We start from the raw sequence: 21,112 nt of genomic DNA, 5'->3' as shown, positions 1-21,112 counted from the left end.
GTTAATTCCCTCTATAATCAGAAAGTCAGGCTTGAATTGAGAAAACCAACAGATTTTGCACATTGAGGGTATAAAGTTGCCATTCAAAGACGTTTCTTCACCTTCCAGAGTCATTCTTGGTTCTCCCTCATGCTGGCAATTTTAGTGTTTTTTTTTTTCATATACTAGTAAGAATGAAATGCACTTTTTTCCAACAAAGACATTTTTAAAGTGATCTCTTATGTCAATGGTTATAAGAATAAGCCTTTTACCTAATACCTCTCTTTTGCAAAATTGGTCTTGGCAGGGAGGGGGTGAGGAAGCCTACAGCTGACTAGGCAAGAAGTCTAACTAGATCTAGTTCAAGCACGCAGTCAATTTAATGGAGTGAGTGACATGCTGAATTATACTTGAAGGGAGGAGTTGGAATGTCAGTACAACTTTTATGAAGTCTCTTATAAAGCAGCAGAAACATAAGAATCTTGGGTATTTGAGAAATTAAGAAATACAAGAAGAGTTGACACTTCCTAAGAATGGCAAAATTATGAAGATAATCCAATTAAAAGTCACATACTAGGCTTTGGTTGGAGGCCCTGAGTGGCACAAACAGTTAAGCGCTCAACTACTAGCTGAAACGCTGGGAGTTGAAACCCACCCAGAGGCTCCTCTTAAGATAAGCCAGGTTATCTGCTTCCAAAAGGTCACAGCCCTGCAAATTCTATGGAGCTCTTCTACTCTGTACTCTTGCGGTCACCATGAGTTAGAATCAACTCAATGGCAACTAACAACAACAGGTTTTGTTCACATATGGTCTTCTTCTTGTGGACATTGCCCTTTCCTATATCTGCTTTGGCCTATTTCCTTTAGAAGCCATGAATATTCAGAAACCATTATGTTTTCTGACACACACAAGGGGTATACAAAAGAACATTTTAAGTATATGTCATGTTAATGAGACTTTTCTCCATACACATGTATGTTTGCATAGAATTTTTTCATTGTATAAAGACCTTCCATACTTTTTTCATTTGTTTTCTTACCACAACCTGTAATGCATAAGTATCGTTCTTTTAATAATGTCAATACCACTCAAAAACAATTATTTTACAGCTGACAAAATAGATTTTCTGATTGGTTCAAGTACTTGTCTGTGATCACACAGCTCCTAGTGGTGAAGCTGAGGTTCGACTCCATGTCCTTTACCTCGGGGTGGAATCCTCATTATAAAATACCACAGTGGCATTAAATAATGCTTGCCTTTTTATATATATATTTTAGAAGGAAACCCTGGTGGAGTAGTGGTTAAGTGCTACGGCTGCCAAGCAAACGGTTGGCAGTCCAAGTCCACCAGGCGCTCCTTGGAAACTCTATGGGGCAGTTCTACTCTGTCCTACAGGGTCGCTATGAGTCGGAGCTGACTTGATGGCACTGGGTTTGGTTCGGTTTTTTTTTTTTTTTTTTAGAAGAGCACTGAGTCATTTTTAGAGCATTTTTCCCTTTTAGTGTAGGTCACTTAACCTCCATGTAAAGAGAACCAGGGGTTACATTGTTTCCACATTACAGATGAGGAAATAAGGCTCAAGAGAGGCCCACATGGCTAACAAATGAAGTAAAGATAGAATTTTCTCTTTTTATTCTAAGCCCAAAGTTCTTGCAGAGCTGATGTACTCAATGCTTTGAAAAAGTGGAAAAGAAAGTTAACGGGAATTATGTCAGGGACTCTTATCCTACCGTCAAATACATCAAAGCACAAGGCTTGGGGCTACAAGGCTGGATTTCCTACGTACTGGTCTTGTGACCTTGTACCATTTAACCTTTCTGAGCTTCAGTTTTCTCATCTGGAAAATGATGATCACAATCCTTCCCCAAACTCATAAGTTGTTCAAAATTCAAAAGAGGTAATATGTTAAAGAATCTTAGGGCCTTTGAAATGCTATACAAATATAAAATGTTACTGATTTTCTGAAGATGACTTAAAGGGGAATTTCTTATGCACCAGAATAAAATGCAAGATTCTATACATTTTTTTTTTTTAATACATGTTTGGGCTTTAACATTTTCTGTTTAATTGATTTGCAGTATGTATCGTTAAGGATACAATACATAAAAGAAATTAGGCCAGGTCCAAATAATAATAATAATAAGACACTTGGCATAATGATATTTAGGACATGTCCTAGTAGAAACTTAATAAACATATTTGTTTCAGATTACATTTTCATGATTATTTGTTTTGTGGACTGATAACTTTTTCCCCTTTTGTTTCTAATTTATTAAATGGCACAAAGCTCTCTAAGGTCTTGGAACATATGGGGAAGGTTGGATGGAAAAGCACTGCTATGAATAAGCAAAGATGGTGAAGAGGCTTGAGAGTCTGAAGTTTCCTCAAATCAGTTAACAAAAACATTACTCAGTGGAACAAACCATCCCATTCTGAAAAGCAAGTATTTCAAGAGGAAGTTGCTGAGCATACATAGGTGGCTTGGAATCTGAATTTATCACAGAATAGATTAGGAAAATAAAAATAGAGGGACTTTGCCCAAACATCCAGGCAAAATATTCTCTGTAATATGGCCGCCAGCCTAATTCTCCTTAGCCAAGCCATTTCCCGTGTCTTTTAGTGACTTCCTTTGTTTATTAAAAAATACTGCTTTTTGCTTTACCAGTATTTGTACTCAGCTGTAAGCATTTAACAGTAAGTATAACATCTACATATATGCTAACATATCTAATTCCCAGACTTATATACTTATAAAAGAAATCAAGAAAATTTGGAAATTCTAGCAGCTTTTAATAATTTTGGGAACTATGTTTCCTGGTTATTTCTAATTTTAGAAAGCCCAATCATTTGGAGTAAACATAAGGAGCTCTTTTTGATGGATAATGCTGACAGAGATGTGTGTAAGTAAATGTCAGAAGATTTCTCCTTTTGTATTGGGGATCCCAAAGAACACTGATAACAGGGAGGAAACTTGGTAGCAATAACTGATACACACACCTGCAAGGTAAGACTTCAGAAACCCGACCAATAACCCGTTGCCATCGAGTTGGTTCCAACTCATAGCGGCCCTATAGGACAGAGTAGAACTGCCCCACAGAGTTTCCAAGGAGCACCTGGTGGATTCCAACTGTCAGCCTTTTGGTTATCAGCCGTAGCACTTAACTACTACGCCACCAGAGTTTCCAATGCTTCAGTAGATCCTGGTAGATCATATAGTAATGATTGGGAACTCCTGCCCTGAAAATTCAAGCCTACATTCCCACAAGGGAAACCCTGGTAGTGTAGTGGTTAAGTGCTACGGCTGCTAACCAAAAGGTCAGCAGTTCAAATCTGCCAGGTGCTCCTTGGAAACTCTATGGGGGCAGTTCTACTCTGTCCTATAAGGTCGCTATGAGTTGGAATTGACTCGACGGCACTGGGTTTGGTTTTTTTTATTACCACAAGTAGTTCAGTCATAATTAAGCTCTGCATAGAAACTGAGGCATCTCTTTGTGCCAGTTTGTACTCAACTACTAACCTAAATGTTGATGGTTTAAACCTACTGTAGAACAAAGTCCTGGCAATCTGCTTCTGTTAAGATTACAACCAAGAAAACTCTGTGGAGCAGTTCCACTCTGTAACTCATGGAGTCACCATGAATCAGAATTGACTCGAAGGCAATAGGTTTTTTTTTTTTTTTTGGTTTAAGCTTGCAGGCCATCTGGTACAATCGAAGTTGATGATCAATAATTATCTGTGATTTAAATGAAAGAATCCCTCCCTAGAGCTCCTTTTATCTTAGACTCTTCTATATTCTTTCAACAGAAGCAGAAAACAGGATAGTGCTATGCCCAGTATCAAAGTCTGCTAAACTGGCAGCTAGCCTCGTTGTGCTATTTGGAAGTTGTGTTTAGCTTCTCCTGAACTGTCATTCAGTGTTCACCTGCCTACTTGGAAGAAGCCAATCTTGAGTGATAAATAACAACTTGGTCTAAGCCACAAATTAATGGCATTATATCTGTTTACAAGGTGCGAATCTGTCCCCATGTTCTCTAATCATTTTAAAAGTCACAAAATCACGTGATTAGTAAACCGTCTGTCTCTGCAACTCTTCAATTATGATAGAATTAAAAAAAAAAAGCATTGGACATCTTGTAGAGAAAGGTGAGTCAATAAAAGAGTCAAAGGTTATAAAGATTATAATCAAATGAGAAGAATGAAAATATTGAACTAATGGTATGGGAGTTATAAAACATTAAATAAGGAAAGAAACAGAGAGAGAGAGATACACACACAAACACACAGAGGGCGCCATTTATCCAGACAAATTATTTTTCTCTTCCTGTCAATGAAGACTTACAGGATGTCAGAAATCATAGGAGATGATGAGAAAGGGAAAAGGCATATCCACATGGCCAGCCTGGTAAGCAATGCAGTGACTTATAATACCAATGGATTCCCTTACCATCTATGGATACTACAAAATTGTATAAACCGTGTATATTGTAACAGTAAGCTCAATCTTTAGGTGAAATGACTTTAAGGGGAAAACTGGATAATTACTAACTTAATTACCCAATCCACGTTGTCTGTTCCCATTGCTGTCTAGTTGATTCCAACTCATAGCGACCCTATAGGACAGAGTAAAAATGCTCCATACGGCTTCCAAGGAGTGGCTGGTGGATTTGAACTGCTGACCTTTTGGTTAGCTGCTGAACTCTTAACCACTGTGTCACCAGGGTTCCAATTCATGTGTCGGCATGATTAACGATAATGTGTTGAATATACAGTGGAATACTATACATATGAGGCATAGCTTTCACCAAACTAAATGGTACTGCTAATAATCTTAAGTAGGAAAATATTTTTTTTAGTTTAATTGACTAAAATGAATTATACGATGAAAATTTAAACAAATTGGAAAAACAATTTCAGACAAATAGGTAGTGCACTTACCTATTTTATATTTTCCTATTTCAGAGGTTGGTAAAATTTCTAATTTCCTGTCTAATAGAGGATAAAGAAGATGTTGCAACGTATGGAAGTATGTGTCCTTTCAGGGGAAAATATTGTTGTATGTCACCCCGGGAATTGACTCCAGGAACGGACAGAATACTAGTTAAGATGTTTTAACAAACAGATGAATGCTATACCAAGAAATCTGGAAGAGAGCTACCTGGCCAACCAACTGGAAGAAATCTATATTCATGCCCATTCCAAAGAAAGGTGATCCAAGAGAATGGAAAAATTATCAAAAAATATCATTCATATCACACACAAGTAAAATTTTGCTGAAGATAATTCAAAAATATTCGTAGCAGAACATTGATGGGGAACTGCCAAAAATTCAAGCTGCATTCGGAAGAAGCCATGGAATGAGGCATATTGCTGATGTGAGATGGATCTTGGCTGAAAGCAGAGAACACCAGAAAGATGTTTACCTCTGTCCTATGGTCTATACAAAGGCATTCGACTGTGTGGATCATAACAAATTATGGATAATATTGTGAAGAATGGGAATTCCAGAACACTTTATTGTGCTCATGAGGAATCTGTACATTGATCAAGAGGCAGTCGTTTGAACAGAACGAGGGGATACAGCATGGTTTAAGATCAGGAAAGGTGTCTGTCGGGGTTGTATCCTTTCACCATAGTTATTCAATCTGTATGCTGAGCACATAACGACTATATGAAGAACATGGCATCAGTATTAGAGGAAGACTCATTAACAGCCTGCAATATGCAGATGACACAATCTTGCTTGCTGAAAGTGAAGAGCACTTGAGGCACTTACCGATAAAGATCAAAGCCTACAGCCTTCAGTATGGATTACATCTTAACCTAAAGAAAACAAAAATCCTTAAGATTGGACTAACAAGCAATATGATGATAAACAGAGAAAACACTGAAATTGTCAAGGATTTCATTTTACTTGAATCCATAGAAGCAGCAGTCAAGAAATCAAACAACATATTGCATTGGCAAATATCCTATAAAAGACCTATTTAAAGCATTAAAAAGCAAAGATGTCACCTTAAGGATTAAAGTGCATCTGATCCAATCCATAGTATTTTCAATTGCCTCATATACATGGGAAAACTGGACAGTGAATAAGGAAGACAGAGGAAGGATTGATGCCTTTGAATTATGGTGTTGTCAAAGCATATTGAACGTACCATGGACTACCAGAAGAACAAAAAAATCTGTCTTGGAAGAAGTACAGCCAGAATGCTCCTTAGGAGCAAGGATGGAGAGACTTTGTCTTGCATACTCGGGACGTGTTATCAGGAGGGACCAGTCCCTGGGGAAGGACATCATGCTTGGTAAAGTAGAGGGTCAGCAAAAAAGAGGAAGACCCTCAAGGAGATGGATTGACACAGTGGCTGCATCAATGGACTCAAACACAGCAATGATTGTGAGAATGGCACAAGACCGGGCAGTGTTTGTTCTGTTGTACACAGAGTCTCTATGAGTCAGAACAGACTCGATGGCACCTAAGAACAACAAGAATTTATCACCCCAGAGGTCTCATAGTCTGGCATTCATTTAGAGAGCATTATTTACCATTGTTCAATGGTAGTTCTTAGTCTTGAAAGCTGAATCACTAATTTTTTCAGCAATCTGTGAGCCACATCCATCTCTCAGGGGCAAACTCATCTTGACCATTTGCCATCCTGGCCCAAGCTACTATCATTTATCGACAAAACTATTATAAGTTGTTGAAAGAGTTGCCGATAGGCAACAAAGCCATACTTTTGTGCACTATGGCTAAGAGGAAAATATGCAGAGAATGCCACCATTTCACTGAAAGAAATATTTGGGACCAGAGAATTAGACCTGAACAGCCACACTCTTCTATCAAGACTAGTCCCCTTATGCCTCAAACCTCTGTTCATCCCAGTCACCCCAGAAGTAAAAGACTCTTTTATACCATGCTGCTCTACCAAACTCACACTCATCACCTGATACTCTACCCCCACTCTTGTAATTATACTGCTCTACCGTTTGTTTTTTTTTACCGCGTGCTATGGAGCTCCTGATTTTTGCTTTGTTTTGTTGTTGTTTTTGAATGTCATGGCTGTTCAATGACAAAACTACCCTCTTGATACCCTCTCAAATGGGAAATGTTTTATCCCCAACTCAATTACTTCACGGCCAGAAGGTGGCGTGAGTGCTCTCTCTGTTCACTCTATTAACCTCCAAACTCCTTCTTTACCCTTGCCTTTTGTAAATCATATGCTTTGAAGCTATTTCCATCCAGGTATATTTTTTTTTTTATAGCACCTTCTCCAACCTCCTTGTTACTATCACCTAATGGTACCTGGGACTTTCACCCACTGGCACTTTCATGGCTGGGTAATAGCGGAGTCTGTGTCTACTTCACTTCAATTATCTTTCTTGTGACCCATCGGTATACAGGTAGCCTCTCAGTTTCTTGACTTTTATTTCCCCTGATCTTTTTTCTTTTCTTTCTCTTTTTTGTCCCATTCTACTTCAATCATGCACTGCATGGTCATAAGCTGAAATCTTTCATCAACAAACATGTTATTAGCATGCCCCTGAGAAATCATAGGCAAGCATTCCCCTCACCAACTTGTACCACTGTCCTTTCATTTCACTTGCTCAAATGTTCTAACTACTAACAAATTCTCCATGTCATCAAGGTTTCCAAGGCAAAAATGCTATTTTACTCCCTCTACACACATTTTATCAAGTTCTCCTACATTTCTTTCCCTTGTTGCAGGACTTAAATTGGATGGCTAATTTTTAAGACTCCTTTGAAAGCATCCCTGACTCATTTACTCTTCTCTCCATAGTACTCATCCTTCAACACAGGATGAAGTCAAGCATATTCCCTTGCCCACACTTACACTAAACAACGAAAAATTACCAGTGAAAATCACAAAACTATACTGACTAAAAAAAAAAAAAAACTAGTGCCTTTAAATTTCACGATCTCAAACTTCAAATGGAATCTCAACAGCACCCCAACACTGCTATATATTTATCGAATACTCTAGCTTTCCCACTCTATGAGATTTTATATACTTCCTCCTCTGCCCTCAAAGCGCCTACCTTCCTCCAGTGCCCATCTCTCCAAGGCCAGTCTATGATGAGACCAGAGGAGTCGTCATCAAGGACTACCCCATCTTTCCATGAGTAAGTACCCTACTCTACCTAGATAAACACCCTTATTCCTACTCAAAACAACATCTATGCTCACTTCATATTTTCAAACATCCTATGAATACAATTGTAATATTTAATATTAGTTGGCTAAAGTTCCTTCACCACTGGACAGTATTTGGACAGATACTAATAAGTTTTGTCTTATGAATACTACTTTTGAATGTCATTCTTTTTTAGATGTGTATACGAATTCCGCATGGTTACTAATGCAGTCAAGGGCACCCTCTTATTTTTTAAGGTAACTTTGTAGATCTCTATTCTGATCTATTAAGTTTTGACCAGAGGTATAAATCGTAGAACAATCATATCGTATGGAAACCCTGGTGGCGTTGTGGTTAAGTGCTATGGATGCTAACCAAAAGGTCGGCAGTTTGAATCTGCCGGGTGCTCCTTCTAAACTCTACAGGGCAGTTCTACTCTGTCCTATAGGGTTGCTATGACTCAAAATCAACTCAATGGCACTGAGTTTTTGGGTATCCTAAAAATTCCTGAAGTTTTTCATAGATACAGTTTTTTATAGATGTAAACAATAATAACTGAGTGATGAGTTTTTGGAAGGGATGGTTTGAGGGTGCTAGGTCTTGGGATAGAAAGATGAGGCAGAGTTCAACCTGCACTATGATAGTCCATGGCCCTGACAGACAGAATGGAGGATCCAAATACTAGAAAGCAGATTTCTTAGTTCTGTAAACTTAATTTTCAATGCTATTTACTAAGTTAATTATAACTAACAGAGTCACTAAAATCAAGTGAATTAGAAAGTAGTCAATATGCTTTTAGAGCATAAAATTCAGAGTCCAATAGCAGTGAGAATGGTGGTAAAAGTACTAAAACAAAGACAAAACAAAGAAAAACAGCCTAGCACAGTGCTTGAAATCAGTACATTTTCCTCTTCCTTTTTTTCTCCTTCCCTTTCATTCCTTATCTTTTTAAAAAGTGGAACATCTACTTAAGAGCCATATAGTTCATATGTCTAACCAATAACTAGTTGCCATCCAGCTGACTCTTGATTCATGGCAACCCCATGTGTGTGATTAAAATGGTCTCCATATGGCTTTCAATGTTTGATTATTCTGAAGTATATCTTTCTTCCAAGATGCCTCTGAGTGGACTTGAACCTGAAGCCTTTCTAGCAGAGCTATTTACACTACCCAGGAACACCTCATATGTCTACCAACTTACTATTGAAAACTTCAAATATTGTGTTTTAAACAGAGTTCAAAATATTGATTCATTATAAGACTGGCTCTTTAACCAACTGACTATAGCCATTCTTCATATTCCAAAGGCCTGTCCCAAAATAGTCTCAAGGTGCTCTTATTTTCCACACGAATACCACCTTAGGGTAGTACTCTATTATTCACAGACCTGAGGTGAAACAAATTAGCCACACATGCTTATATCTCACTATAACTGAGAATTTAAGCATGGTCAGGGGAGAAATGAGGTTGAGGATAAAAAAAAAGCTTCTGAGCTCTAACCACTGAATAATTGTTTTGATCCCTTTCTCATATACCAGTCTTGATTGGGGTGGTTTGGTCCAGCAACATTCGTTCATTCTGTGGTCTTCTAAGACTACACTAAACACAATGCAGCAATTTTAGTCACCTCTCTAAAAAAGAAAGATGTTATGTTTTGAACAATGCCAAGTAAACTGTCAACACTCAAAAAATAAATTACAATAACAACAACATGTAGGAGGCAATTCTGGAAGAAACAAGTGAAATGTCTACAAGGCTAAGGGGACTGATTTATGAAGGATGATTAAGAGAACAAAAAATGACCAGCCTGGTCAAACAATACTAAGGAGGGTGATGGAATAACTGTTCACATCTTTTGAAAGGTATAAACACATTGAAAGGTAAAAGCATTTATTATTCTCTCAAACAGGATGAGAGTAATAATAATCATTATATAACTTCACTTCTTCAGTGTGATTTTCAAAATACGTTCGCCTGTCTTAAACAGTAATTAGGCCGTACAGAAGTCATTTTAAATAAAATATTTTGATGATAAAAATAATGTGACTGAGGAAAGCTATTTCTAGTAGAAGAATGTTATATATTATTTTTAAAAAAGAAAAAATGGAGACTGATCTAACAAGGAGAAATAATCCTGAAGGAAGGATGAAAGGTACAACAGTCTGAAAGAAGACAGATGTCCTCACCCCCCATGGTTACATGCAGGCTCTGCGTGACTTTTGGAAAACTCGTAACTTTCTTAGTGGTCTATGGATTCAAAGTATGAACAGTTTCTTTAAATAATACTAAATTATATTTTGTTGAAAGCAGATTCTAGCTGTTTAATTACACACTACATCTACAGCATGACACTGAGAACTCACTGGCAACACTAGTTTTTTTTTTCCCCATTTTTAATGCTGTAGCTATTCAGTTATGAATATGAGCAAAGAATCATTCTCTGAATCTCTGTAATTAAATACGGATGTGTTTTTCAGGGAAAGAATTCATTTTTTTGGAGACATTTCATTGCTCGTTGGCTACTATTTTTTGAGCAATTTATTACATGGCAGGAACTATACTATACTTTGCATAATTTATCTAATTTACTGATATTTTCATAAAACTAAAAAAAAAATTCTTTCATCACCTTTATTTCATTGGTAAGGAACCTATGTGGGACTTTCTTTTACTGTTAAAATACCAAAAAATAAGTCTTTAAATATGCCTTTAAAAAAAAAAAATTCTGAGTGACATTAACTAGTAAATAATGTTCCATACTAATTAAATACAGAGTCACATTTAAGTCTTAAAGTCTAGCCCTATTCTGTTGTGCAGCTTGCCAAACATCTTGGATATATGCACCCAGCTGGTACAAGAAAGTCTATCACATAGGGTACCCTGTGTTTATATTTGGACTAGCTAATTGTGAATAAGTCAAGGTGGCAAGCTCAATTATATTTCTTTTTAGTGGTTAAGAGCTTGGCTGCTAACCAAAAGGTTGGCAGTTCGAATCCATCAGCTGCTTCTCGGAAACCCTATGGGGCAGTTCTACTTTGTCCTGTAAGGTCACTGAGTCAGAATCAGCTTGATGGGAATAGGTTTGGTTCATTGTGGCAGACTAACTTCAAGAAGAAATTGGGATGTGGCTTTTAAAGGATATTACTAAGTCTGCTTTGAACACTGTGCTCTGTTAAAGAATTATCTATGTAAGATCAAACGGACAATGGCAATTCAAAAGTCTGGATGGGAAGCTTCGGTGTGGGGGCAGTAAGTTTGAGATAATGGCATTGGGATAATTTGGAAAAGGATTGCAAGAATGGTAGCACACCTTGAAAAATGTAATCAGTGTCACTGAATTTATATATGTAGAAATTGCTGAAATGGTGTATCTTTGGCTGTGTACATTTTCACCAAAAAGATAAATAAACAAAACAATTTAAGTACATACATACATTATATATATATTACTTATATATATTATTATTTAATACATTTATTTTCTTCTTTCCTCATAGATATATACACCTAAAAACTGCTATTTACCTATGACAGTACACTTATCTTTCAGGGGAGATAACTGATACGTTCCTTGGCTGGTGAGAAGGGTGAAACTTTACCCTGCTTTACACATTACCAGTACTCTTTGTTACACCGTCACCTAATCCTCAAACTAGTGTGAGAGATGCATATGGAAGCTACATTCCAATGAGGACCCAAGAGCAGTTGTTCTTCATTTACAGGGCCTTTTACACCTTTCTGTTCTGAATTTTTCCAGGAAAGTGTATCCTACTGCTTATGAAGCTGGTAAAGTATAATCTTAAAAGCATATTGTATAATATACATAATAGACATTATACATTATATTTAATATATATTTTTTACCACCACAATTAAAATTTTCATTGTGAGTTTTTATAACTCTTGTACTTGTACCTGTTCAGGAACAAACAAAGAGAATCTGCAAAAGAGAGGATTCACTAACTATAAGCAGGAAAGCACTTCCTATATAAAAGTCAGTGGAAATAAAAAAGCAATCCAAACAAAGCACAATAGTTGAAAACAAATGAATATTGTTTTACAATTTTGCAATAGAAAGCAATTGAAAGATTTTCAGGATTTATAAGAGTATTTTCTGCATAACTGTACTATGACCTCATAGCACACAAAGTCATATTCTGCAATGCCTTGTTCCTGAATACTCTACATTTAACATTTTGTTACTGGAAAGAACTAATATCAAATATGGTCTCTGTTACTCTCATACTAAAATGCTGACTGTTCTAAATATTTCAAATTCTCTCTACCCTCCAGTCTTGCCATTCCCCCTTCCACCTACTATTCCTGTAATTATTAAGACTGTCTTTCATTTCTTCTCTTCTCCCATAGCAGTTCATGTCTCAATCTTGAAGATTATCACACAAATCTAATAATTTTTATTTCTCTTTCTTCCCAGCTGGATAAAACTCCTTGTCAGGGATCATGTCTTTTATATCTTTGTGTCTAGCATACTTCCTGGTACCTAGGAGGAACTCAACACATGTTTAGTAAATGAAAGAAAATAAAGGAACTTGAGTTCAGAGAAGGTGAGTGACTCCTAAAAATCACATCATTATTTAGTGGCCAGCCAGGATTACAGCCCAATCTTTTAATGTCTTATTTGACAATTAAAACAATATGATCCACTTGTTTATGTCTTCAAAAAAATATTTATTAAGCACCTATTATACCAGGGCATATCTACCTGCTAGGAATACAATTATGAACAAAACGGGAAAAAAAATCACTGGATTTATATTCCCCTGAGGGGTTGGAGAGTTGAGAGTTTACAGTTTAGATCTGCACTGTCCAATATGGTACCTATTAGCTAAAGGTTGCCTTTTACATTTAATTTAATTAAAATTAAATACAATCAAAATTCAGTTCCTCTCTCAGTCTAGCTTTGTTACAAGCATTCAATAGCCACATGTGGCTAGTAGATAACATACTGGATATTACAGATGTATGGAAAACTATCATCACATACAATTTTATTGAACAGTACAACTCTACTAGTGAAATATGTCTGCCTTGAAAGAATGAAGAAAACCAAAGACACAAGGGAATGATCAGTCCAAAGGACTAATGGACCACAACTACCTCAGCCTCCACTAGCCAGAGTTCAGCACAACTAGATGGTGCTCAGCTACCACCATGGACTGCTCCGACAGGGATCAAAATAGAAGGTCCCAGACAGAGCTGGAGAAAAATGTAGAACAAAATTCTAACTCATAAAAAAACAGCAAACTTACTGGTCTCACAGAGACTGGCGAAACCCATAAGTATGGCCCCTGGATACCCTTTTAACTGAGTACTGAAGTCAGTCCTGAGGGTCCCCCTTCAGCCAAAGATTATGCGGGCCCATAAAACAAAGCTGGTGGCATAGTGGTTAAGAGATATGGTTGCTAACCCAAAGGCTGGCAGTTCGAATCCACCAGGCACTCCTTGGAAACCCTATGGGACAGTTCTATTCTGTCCTATAGGGTTGCTGTGAGTAGGAATTGACTCGATAGCCATGGGTTTGGTTGCTAACAGGTGTAAAACAAAATGAAACTTAATGGGCACAACAGCCCAGGGGCAAAGAACATAAAGCAGGAGGGGACAGGAAAGCTGGTAAAGGGGAACCCAAGGTAAGAAGGGGAGAGTGTTGATATGTCGTGAGTTTGGCACCAATGTCACAAAACAATATATGCATTATTTAATGAGAAACTAATTTGCTTTGTAAACCTTCATCTAAAGCATGCACAAACACAAAAGTCTGCTTTTAACATTGTGATCTTTTAAAAGAAATATTCATATGGGATCAAAATGGCAACAACTCAAAAAATTAGATATGAAATTTAAGGAGCAGTGAGTTTATGTCAATGGGGGAGGGGCAATTTGGAAAAGGAAGGTGAGAATTGTTGCACAATTTGAAGTATGTAATCAATGTCATTGAATTGTACGTGGAGAAATTGAATTTGGAGTATGTTCTGCTGTGTATATTCTCAATAACAATAAAAAATAAATAAATTTAAAAAGAAAAAAAAAAGAAATATCTTATCACCAAACCAAACTCACTGCCCTCGAGTTGATTCCGACTCATAGCGACCCTATAGAACAGAGTAGAACTGCCCCATAGAGTTTCCAAGGAGTACCTGGCAGATTCGAACTGCTGACCTCTTGGTTAGCAGCCGTAGCACTTAACCACTACTTCACCACGGTCTCCTCTTATCACCAGTCCTATTTAATACTGTGCTGGAGGTCCTAGCTAGAGGAATAGGGCAAGAAAAATAAATAAAATAAAGGGCATCTAAATTGCAAAGGAAGAAGTAAAACTATCCCTGTTCACAGATGATATGATCCTATGCATAGATAACCCCAAAGATTCCACAAGAAAACTACTGGAACTAATAGGAAGATTCAGCAGAGTGGCAGGGTACAAGATCAACATAACACAAATCAGTTGGATTCCTATACACTGACAAAGAGAACTTGAAAAGGAAATCATGTATGCAATATTGTTTATAATATACCTTAAGAAAAATACAATACTTAAGAAAAACTCTAACCAAGAACATAACGGTTAAGAGCTCAGCTGCTAAACCAAAAGGCTGGTGGTTCAAATCCACCAGCCATTCCTTGGAAACCCTATGGGGCAGTTCTACTCTGTCCTATAGGGTTGCTATGAGTCAGAACCGACTCAAAGTCTCCTAACAACAACAGGGATATAAAAGACCTGTATAAAGAAAACTACAAAACACTGCTGCAAGAAAGCAAAACCTACATAAAAGGAAAACATGCTCATGGAGAGGAAGACTCAACATTGTGGAAATATCAATTCTACCCAAAGCGATCTATAAATATAATGTAATCCTGATTAAAATAGCAACAGCATTTTTTATTGAGATGGAAAAACTAATGACTAACTTTATTTGCAAAGGAAAGAGACCTTGAATAAGTAAAGCATTACTGAAAAAGAACAACAAAGTAGGAGACCTCACATTACCTGATCTTAGAACCTACTACGTAGCCACTGTAGTCAAAACAACATGGTATTGGTACAACGACAGACACATAGATCAATGGAAAATAATTAAGAATCCAGACATAAATCCATCCACCTATGGTCAGCTGATCTTTGACTTAGGCCCAAAGTCTATTAAGTGAGGAAAAGATGGTCTCTTTAACAAATGGTGTTGTCGAAACTGGATGTCCATCTGTGAAAAAATGAAACAGGACCCATACCTCACACTATACACAGAAACTAACTTAAAAAGGATTAAATACCTAATTATAAAACCTAAAAACAATAAAAAGCATGGAAGAAAAAGTAGGGACAACAGTAGGGCCTAATACATGGCATAAATAAGAAACAAACTATAACTAACAATGCACAAACACCAGAAGATAAACTAGAAAATTGGGAGCTCCTAAAAATTAAACACTTACACTCATCAAAAGACTCCACCAAAAGAGTAAAAATAGAACCTACAGACTGGGGGAAAAAAAAAAAAATTGGCTATAACATATCTGACATGGGTCTAACCTCTAAAATCTATAAGATACTACAACACCTCAACAACAAAAAGACAAATAATCCAATTAAAAAATGGACACGAGATAAGAACAGACCACTAAAGAAGACATTCAGGCCGCTAACAGACACATGAGGAAATGCTCAAGATCATTAGCCACTAGAGCAAGGCAAATCAAAACTACATTGAAATACCATCTAACACCAGCATTACTGGCATTAATCAAAAAAGCAGAAAATAACAAATGTTGGAGAGATGGAACCCTTACGCACTGCTGGTGGGAATGTAAAATGGTACAACCACTATGGAAAATGATATGGCATCTCCTTAAAAAGCTAGAAATAGAAATACCTCATAATCCAGCAACCCCACTCCTAGAAATGTAGCCTAGAGAAATAAGAGCTGTGACACAAATAGACATATGTACAACCATGTTCATAGCAGCATTATTCACAATAGCAAAAAATGGAAACAACCTAATTGCCCATCAACAGATGAATGGATAAACAAATTATGGTACATACCAAACCAAACCAAACCCACTGCTGTTGAGTCAATTCTGACTCATAGCGACCCTATACATACACACAATGGGATATAATGATAAAGAACAATGATGAATCTGAGAAATATCTGACAGCATGGATAAATCTGTAGGGCATTATGCTGAGTGAAATAAGTCAATCACAAAAGGGCTGTATGAGATCTTATAAAAATTCAAGAAAATATTTCTACACAGAAAAAAACAATCTTTGACGGTTAGGCAGGAGGCGAGTATTGGGGAGGAGAAATCATTAACTAGGTAGTAGATAAGTATTAACTTTAGTGAAGGGAAAGACAATACACAATACAGGAGGAGTCAGCACAACTTGACCAAGCCAAAGTCATAGAAGCTTCCTAGACACACCCAAACACCCCAAGGGGCTGAGTTACTGGGGCTGAGAGCTGGGGACCATGGTCACAGGGGTCATATAGATCAATTGGCATAACACAGTACTTAAAGAAAATGTTCTATATCTAACTTTGGTGAATAGCATCTGGGGTCTTAGATGCTTTTGAGCAGCCATTTAAGATACATCTACTGGTCCCATCCTGTCTGGAGCAAAGAAGAATGAAGAGAATCAAAGACACAAGGGAAATACTAATCCAAAGGGCTAACAGACCACAAGTATCACAGCCTCCAACAGCCTGAAGCCAGCACAACTAGATGGTGCCCATCTACTACCACCGACTCTTCCGACAGGGATCACAATAGAGGGTCCTGGACAGAGGAGAAAAATGTAGGACAAAATTTAAATTCACCAAAAAAAAAAAAAATACCAGCCTTTCTGGTCTGACACAGACTGGGTTCCCAAGACTGTGACCCCCAGGTACCCTTTTAACTCAGAACTGAAACCACTCCAAAGTTCATCTTTCGCCAAAGATTAGCCAGGTCTATAAAACAAACAATAACACATGTAAGAAACATGTTTCTTAGTTCAATCATGTATATGAAACCAAATGGGCAACACTTGCCCAAAAGCAAAGATGAGAGGGCAGGAAGGGATGGGAAAAATGGATGGACGGAAACAAGTAACCCAGGGTGGAGAACGGTAGAAGGTTGACACATCTCGGGGATTGCAACCAATGTCACAAAACAATTTGTATATTAATTGTTGAATGAGAAACTAATTTGCTCTGTAAACTTTTACCTAAAATGCAATAAAAAAAGAAGAAGGAAATAATAGTAAGAAGTATTATGGAGGAAAAAAATAATGCAAGGAAGAGGAATAGAATCGTTTGGATGTGGTGGTGCTGAAAATTTACATAGGGACCTCTCTGAGAAGGTGAATTTTCAGTAAAGAGTTTAATTTGTGGTGGTGGTGGTGAGGGGGAATAGCCATTTATAAATCCAAGGGAAAATCATTCTAGGTGAAAAGAAGAATAGGTAAATAACCTTGAGGAAAGAGCATGACTGGCATTCTCTAGGAACAGGAGGAGGGAAGTGTAACAGAGTAAGCAAGGGGAAAAATTATAGAAAATAAAGTCAAAGAGGCAATGGGGGAGAGCAGACATTAAGAGAGAGAGACGGGAAGCATTGGGAGTGTTAGTACACAGGAGGCACGTTATTGGAGTCAAGTTAAATAGGATAACAGTGGCGGCTATGTTCAGAAATGGGGAAGCCAAATTGGAGGCTACAGCAGTAATCTGGACTATAAAGATGGTGCCCTGGACCAGGCAAATGGCAAACAGGGGTGGTGAGAAGTGACCAAACACTGGATTTTTCTAGAAGAGACAATCAATGGATTTGTTAATTGGGGATTGAGAAAAAAAGGGAAGTTAAGGAAGGGTCCAAGGTTTCTGACCTGGTCAACAGGTTTGGGAGAGAATGTCAGAAGGTCTCTATTTTCAATTGCCACATATGCATGCAAAAGGTGGATAATGAATAAAGAACATCAAAGAACTGACAACTTTGAATTGTGGCGTTGGCAAAGGATATTTACAATCGACTGCCAAAAGAACGAACAAATCTGTTTTGGAAGAAGCACAGCCAGAGTATTCCTCAAAAGCAAGGACGGTGAGACTTCGTCTTACCTATTTGGACATGGTATCAGGAGAATCAGTCCGCGGAGAAGGACATCATGCTTGCTAAAGTAGGTCATCGAAAAAGAGGAAGACCCTCAAAGAGATGGATTGACGCGTAGTGGCTGCAACAATGGGCTTAAGCATAACTATCGTGAGCATGGCGCAGAACCGGGCAGTGTTTCGTTTTGTTGTACACAGGGTCACTATGAGTCAGAAGTGACTCGATGGTACCTAACGACAACAACAACAACACAAGTCAACTATAAATACACGATTAATAATAATATAAGAAAATCCCAAACTGGGACAAATACATTATCCTTTCAGATCTCTGTTCTTTCTTTTGACAGTGATATCATAATAGATTTGATGGAAAATATAGATGATTTACAGGATACCAACCTGGAGAGATTAGGAAAGAAAAGGCAATGAGAACTTCACATATCACTAAAACAAAAAGTGGACAAAAGTATGAGATTTGAAGTCACACAGACCTAGGTCTGAGTCCTGTTTCCAATATGCTCTTGAGAGGTTAGCATGCTATCTTATGAGTAAATTCACAAGACAATAACAGTGGGTTGATGAGAAATATACCTTTGTTTCCCTTTACATTTAGATCACTCATGAATTTTTCTAAACTTCATTTGATCCTGTTATAAATTTGGTCTAATTCAATTATTGATATCATAAATTCTGTAGGATTTCCACTTCCTTATCTTATAAAATCTATTTTAGTCTTCTCTTGGGTCTCACTCTTCCTTTTCTTCTCCCATTGCAGTTCTAATGCTGTGAAATTTAGTTAACATATTTATTCACATAATCCATACCTTCAGGACTACATTGTTTTATTACATCTCTTCTTAGACTTAGTATTTCCACGCTGTAAAAACAAAATCTGATTTATATGTCTTCATGGAACAGGTACTATTTCAAAAACAAATACAAACTTGCAAATATGTTTTTCTGATCATTGTAGCTACTCTATTTTGAATTTCCTCTTGTATTATATCAAGGAGTATGGTGCTCATTTTGTACACATATTGTGTAGAAGTCTCTTCAAATACAATAAACAGCAATTCACAGCAAAAGACTTAAAGCTCTATGCTATAACGTTTAAACATAAGTAAGTTTACATGACATGATATCTTTGCCCAGATAAACATTTTTCTTTCTTATTGTGTTTAATTGTTGTTGTTGTTGTTGTTAAGTGCTATCGAGCTGGTTCTGACTTATAGCAACCCTGTGAACAATAGAATGAAACACCGCTTGGTCCTGTGCCATCTTCACTATCCTCGTTTTGCTTGAGCCCATTGTTGCAGCCACTATGTCAATCCATCTCATTGAGGGTCTTCCTCTTTTTCACTGACCCTGTACTTTACCAAGCATGATGTCCTTCTCCAGGGACTAGTTCCTCCTGATAAGATGTCCAAAGTATGTGAGACAAAGTCTCACCATGCTCGCTTCTGAAGAGCTTTCTGGCTGTACTTCTTCCAAGACAGATTTGTTCGTTCTTTTGGCAGTCCATGGTATATTTAATATTCTTTGCCAACACCACAGTTCAAAGGTGTCAATTCTTCAGTCTTTCTTATTCATTGCCCAGCTTTTGCATGCACAGGCGATGACTGAAACACCATAGCTTGGGTCAGGTGCTCACTTTAGTCCTTAAAGTGACATCTTTGCTTTTTAACACTTTAAAGAGGTCTTTTGCAGCAGATTTGCCCAGTGCAATGGTTCATTTGATTTCTTAACTGCTGTTTGCATGGATGTTGATTTTGGGTCCAAGTAAAAGGAAATCCTTGACAACTTCAATCTTTTCTCTGTTTATCATGATGCTGCTTATTGGTCCAGTTGTGAGGATTTTGTTTTTTTTATGTTGAGTTGTAATCCACACTGAAGGCTGTGGTCTTTGATCTTTACCAGTAAGTGCCTCAAATTCTCTTCACTTTCAGCAATAAGGTTGTGCCATCTGCGTAACTCGTGTTGTCAATGAGTCTTCCTCCAATCTTGATGGCTCGTTTTTACGGGGAGATGAAACCAAGCAATAGAGTTCAGAAATATATATTCTGGAAAATAAGCATGGGCATCTCATGTGTAAAGAACAGAAGCAGAGAAGTGTTGAACTTGATCAGATTTACTGAGCTAGAAAATGGCAGAGCTGGAATTTGAACACAGTCAAGTCCAAGTCCATGTCCTATATCACTATTTCACTATGTTATATTGTTTCTCAGGAAAAAAAAAAAAAGGAGGGGAGGGGGGCAAAAAATTTATTTTGTTTAGGAAGTTAGTAAAAAAGACTAGTTACTGATCTTTTAAGGTTTCTGGTGTGTTTTAGGATAAGACTGTAGAATCTTCATTTAAAAATCAATGATTACAGAGGTGAGCGATGATGTTAGAATAGTCACATGCTTCATACAGTCCCTCTTACAACAAAAATTCAAAAAAACAAGTGAATCAGGTATGTATGGCAATTTGGGACCCCTAAGCATCAAAGGCAAAGATGAAGAATTGGACTGAGTGACAGGTAGAAGGAGAGACAATTCATAAACAGTGGAAAAGAAGAATTACAGATTACCGACATCCTGTTAAACCTGTACAGAGCAGACATACTTAGGCAAGCAACAGCATCCCAAGCCTAAATTCACCCCACCTGGTACAGCTAAACAGGAGTGACTCAGCATGTGTCTCCAAACAGGAGTGATACCAGACCTGTGAAAGTTAAGTGTACACACCTAACCCACCAGGCTCTCCCCAGCCCTCTGCCTGTCAAAGCTCCACAGGCTGAAGAGCACTCCTTCCCCCCATACATCTCATCCCTGCTCTGACACCAGTCCGACAGCATTCAACACCGCCACATCCCCTAACCTGGGAACTCAAGGTCCCAG

General features: G+C 37.6%; 1 protein-coding gene across 14 annotated transcripts in view; it reads right to left on the bottom strand.

Moving 5' to 3' along the window:
* The window catches only part of SLC16A7 (solute carrier family 16 member 7), a 208,842-nt gene that overhangs the window by 44,247 nt on the left and 143,483 nt on the right, over positions 1 to 21,112 (bottom strand). The gene's annotated exons all lie outside the window — the stretch shown is intronic.

Source organism: Elephas maximus, chromosome 4 (genome assembly GCF_024166365.1).
Source record: "Elephas maximus indicus isolate mEleMax1 chromosome 4, mEleMax1 primary haplotype, whole genome shotgun sequence".
Lineage (NCBI taxonomy): Eukaryota > Metazoa > Chordata > Mammalia > Proboscidea > Elephantidae > Elephas > Elephas maximus.
Note: the sequence above shows the minus strand (reverse complement) of the source record. Positions and strands in the feature narration are given on the sequence as shown.